At 35.9% G+C, this 4,893-nt stretch overlaps 1 long non-coding RNA gene across 1 annotated transcript in view; it reads right to left on the bottom strand.

Moving 5' to 3' along the window:
- Positions 1 to 491: 491 nt before the first annotated feature.
- The window catches only part of LOC115221289, a 51,236-nt gene continuing 46,834 nt past the window's right edge, over positions 492 to 4,893 (bottom strand). Inside the window, exon 3 of the long non-coding RNA XR_003882621.2 lies at positions 492 to 760. This is a non-coding gene — a long non-coding RNA (uncharacterized LOC115221289). The remainder of the gene's footprint in view (positions 761 to 4,893) is intronic.

Genomic DNA, 4,893 nt, shown 5'->3' with positions numbered 1-4,893 from the left:
ACTTCCAGAGGTCTCGGTCTCTAGTCATCCTCAGTGAGACCTAAATATATATATATATAAATGTATATGTATCTATATATATATATATATATATATATATAGATATATATATATATATATATATATATATATCTATATATATATATATATATATATATGTATATATATATATTTATTTATTTATAGGAGACTGTACAGAAAGGAACAGTTCTTCGGTAAAAGTATTTGTTGCAAACAAACTTAAAAATCTGAGAAGTTTCTTTCAGTCATGGAGTATAATATGACAAAGAATGGAGGTACAGATATCACTATATCTCTGTTTTTCACTAGTTATACACACACAGATACACACATAGACAAGTGTGTGTGTGTGTGTGTGTGTAATGTTACTCATTGACACAATGAAGGAGTTAAAAGACAAAGACAAGCAAAAACGAACTATATTACAAACAAAAGGAAATCAATGCAAAAATTTGAACCTTCACGAAAATGACCAAAAGCATAAATGACTCACCGAACCCAAGAAAGGCCATACATGCCAAAATATATCTCTTTGGAATGTAACAACAACAGCATGGCTTCTGGAAAGGATTGGCCAAAGTACTGCTGGTCATTTCTTCACTGTAAGAACGTCTCAAAGATGACCTTTTATCGCATAACTCGTCTAATTCTTGGCTGCTCGTATCCATTTTTGGAATCAAATATCTGAGAATGAAAGTCTTTTGTTGTCTTGCTTTTCTCCTTTTAGTCTTTTATAGATCTGAAATAATCAAAGAGAATGGGTTTGAAACAAAGAAGATATTGAATTCCAATTGTAAGGGGTTCTCTTAAATGAAATACAAATTCAGGGTAGCAGGGTTGTCTACAAAATGTAGGTATGGATTGTCTCTAAGATATAGATATCGATTGTCTTCTGTAAGATATAGGTATAGATTCTGAGAGCTTTAGAAAATTTTATACCATGATTTGAGAGCAACAGGGATATCTTGGTGAATAGGGACAAAAAAATGTAAATGAAAATATCTATTTCTTTACTACCCACAAGGGGCTAAACACAGAGGGGACAAACAAGGACAGACATAGGTATTAAGTTGATTACATCGACCCCAGTGCGTAACTGGTACTTATTTAATCGACCCTGAAAGGATGAAAGGCAAAGTCGACCTCGGCGGAATTTAAACTCAGAATGTAATGGCAGACAAAATACCTATTTCATTACTAACCACAAGGGGCTAAATACAGGAGGGACAAACAAGGACAGACAAACGGATTAAGTCGATTATATCGACCTCAGTGCATAACTGGTACTTAATTTATCGACCCCAAAAGGATGAAAGGCAATGTCGACCTCGGTGGAATTTGAACTCAGAACGTAACAGCAGACGAAATACAGCTACGCATTTCACCCGGCATGCTAACGTTTCTGCCAGCTCGCCGCCTTAAATGTAAATGAAAATACTGATATGATCATAGTAAGGGCTTTTGTCTACTGAGTCATCTGATGTCTCTTTAAGGGTGTAATTTGAAAGGATCTTAAAAGACCCTTGCAGTTGGGTGAGCAAGGCAAAATAATTTCTTGCCGACCAACCAAATTTGGTAAGACTGATGACTAAGTCTCTGCTGCTTCTGCTTATAACCACAGCAATGTAAGTTTTTATCTGAAGAGCTCACACAAGTCTGTTTAGTGTGTCTGCCTTGCTTATCCCAACTGCAAAGATTTTTAAGATCATTTTAAATTTCATCCCTAAAGAATTTTACCAATTCTCTATCATCCAGGAACATTAGATCAGTCAGTAGACCAGAGTTCTTACTATGCTGATCTCAGCATTTTAATTTTCTGTTTTTGGTCCCTTTTCACCAGGTTGCCCCTTCTGCATCCAGATCACAGTATGAGCTCCATGGCAAGATATGTTTGGAAACCATTGGTCTAGAACAGTAATCTCTCTCTATATATAAAGCTGAAGCTGTCTTCAGTGTTTGGCAGGTTTGGTAGCCTTCAACTAACACTATCTCCTCTGAGACCCTGGGGTGCAAGTTGACCAAAATCGAGAGTATGATAGAAGAAGGCTTGCTCTTTCTTCCGCAGAAAAAATTCAAATCGGACCATGTTAACACCAAAAATTATTTACATCAAAAAGGTGCTTTTTTTCTATGAAAATCCCTACTTTTTACTATTTTCTGACTGCTGTGTCACTAGTTTTTGGTGTATTTCAACCAGAAAAATGTTCACTTAAAGAGAATAACAAGCTACATAATGCAAAATTTTTACTTTTCAAAAATTTCAATTCTAAAGGGTTTCCGAAACAAACCCGAGCTGCACCGGGTGATACTGCTAGTCCCTATAATTACTTTTCAAAAATTCCAATTCTAAAGGTTTGAAACAAATCCGTGCAACGCCAGGCGATATTGCTAATTTTTAAATAAAGTTCTGAGGAAGCCAGGATTCTCTGTAAAAAATTGTAGTTATCCAAGATTTGGTGTTTTCAAATGAAATTTAATAAAATACTATTTGCCATTTTCCAAAATAATGTCATTAAACACGATTTTTTAAATGAATGAATTTTCTCTCTAAAAGTATCTTTGTTTTATTTCCTGTCTAATTAAAATTAATTTTGTTGGGGTTGTTTATAAAAATGGGAATGGGTTTGGTGATTTGTGGAACTGTTGACAGATGGTTACTAAAGACCACTTTAAGGGTCTATCAAATGTTTAGTAGCATTTCATCAGTCTGTACATTCTGAGTTCAAATTCCACCGAGGTCGACTTTACCTTTCATTCTTTTGGGATTGATAATATAAATACCAGTTGCATATTGGGGCCAGTGTAATCGACTTAACTCCTGCCCCAAAATTACTGGCCTTGTGCCAAAATTTGAAACCATTACTATTATTATTATCATTATCATCATCATCATCATCATCATAATCATTATTATTATTATTATTATTATTATTATTATTATTATTATTATTATTATTATTATTATTATTATTATTATCATCATTATTATTATTTTTTTTCCATGCCTCAACATCCAGAAATCATTATTCTAGTTTTAACTGGAATAGCTGAATGTTTGGTCATTTGTCAGTTTGCCAATTAATTAACATGCATCGTTAATTAACTACTCAGTTGTTTATTATGTTAATTCACAAACTAAAGTAATTATATGTTTGTTTGTCAGTTTCCCAATTAAAAAACAGGCACACATACACACATTAACCCACACACACACATACACACACACACACATTAGCCTGCACACGCATACACACACACATACAAACACATGCATATGCACATATACATATATTCTCATACACATACACAAATATACACACATACTTACATACACATATACACACACTCATACACATACACACATATATACATACATACATACATACATACTTACACATACATGCACACACATACATACATACACACACATACACACATGCATGCATACTCTATTAATTATTCAATTCTTTATCATGTTAATTGGAGGATATGGGTGTGTAGGTTGATAAGACACTGGGCTGTGGATCTGAAGGTTGTTGGTTCTCATTCTACTACAAGCTGCATTACATTTTGGGTTTGGATCCAGGACATCTAACTGTCAATAGTCCTGTCCATGTGGCTGTAAGTAGCTACCACAGTGTGGTACACTTCACTGTACCGTGTCCATGGCTAACAAAGTTAATAATAGGCCGGTTCACCTAATTGTGAATATTTTAGTCAAAGGAATTGACCCCAGGACTTATTTTCTAAGCCTGGTACCTATTCTGTCTCTTTCGCTGACCTGCTAAGTTACAGGGACGTAAACACACCAACACTGGTTGTCAAGTGGTAATGGGGTGGGGGTGGGGATAAGCACAGACACAAAGATACACACACATTGATATATACTTTGAATTTCCTCATACCAAATCCACTTCCAAGGCTTTGCTTGGCCTGAGGTTATAGTAGAAGGCACTTGACCAAGGTGCCATGCAGTGGGACTGAACATAGAACCATGTGGTTGGGAAGCAAGATTCTTACCACACATACTTGAGGTTTTTGCTTTGTTACTATTCAGTGACACCATGGGTGCTGGTGCCAAGTAAAAAGCACCCAATACACTCTGTGAGGTGGTCAGTATTAGGAAGGGCATCCGGCCATAGAGACCATGCCAAAGCAGAACAAAACTGGTACTTGGTGCAGCTCTCTAGCTTACTAACGCCTGTCAAACCGTCCAACTCAAGCCAGCATGGAAAACAGACATTAAACGATGATGTTGATGACGACGACGATGATGATGATGGTGGTGATAATGATGATGATGATGATATATATATATATATATTATATATATATATACATGTATAAATATACATATACATTTTCAATGGCGGCCCATTTTCGCGGGGTTCCACTATTTCCCTTCTCTCTCTCCCTCTTTTACGTTGTCTGCCATCCCCCCTCTTCCTTTGCTAAGAGCATTTAAGCCAGCCCGTCATATTCCCGTGTCAGGCCGAAGAACGAAATGTTCCCAAGATAAGAGAGTCTTTCTAATCTAATGTTGTGGTTGAGCTGTTTATTATTTATTATATTACTATTATTAGTAGTATTAGTATTGTCCCTTTGATTCCTCGGTCGAAAATTTGCTTTATTATTATTATTATTATTATTGTTATTGTTATTATTATTATTATATTATTATACTATTTTCAGCTTCGCCTTGTATTGCATATTATTTCTCCATACAGGGGTTTTTCAATGGCGGCCCATTTTCGCGGGGTTCCACTATTTCCCTCTCTCTCTCCCTCTTTTACGTTGTCTGCCATCCCCCCTCTTCCTTTGCTAAGAGCATTTAAGCCAGCCCGTCATATTCCCGTGTCAGGCCGAAGAACG

The sequence above is a fragment of the Octopus sinensis genome, linkage group LG18, assembly GCF_006345805.1.
Source record: "Octopus sinensis linkage group LG18, ASM634580v1, whole genome shotgun sequence".
NCBI lineage: Eukaryota > Metazoa > Mollusca > Cephalopoda > Octopoda > Octopodidae > Octopus > Octopus sinensis.
Note: the sequence above shows the minus strand (reverse complement) of the source record. Positions and strands in the feature narration are given on the sequence as shown.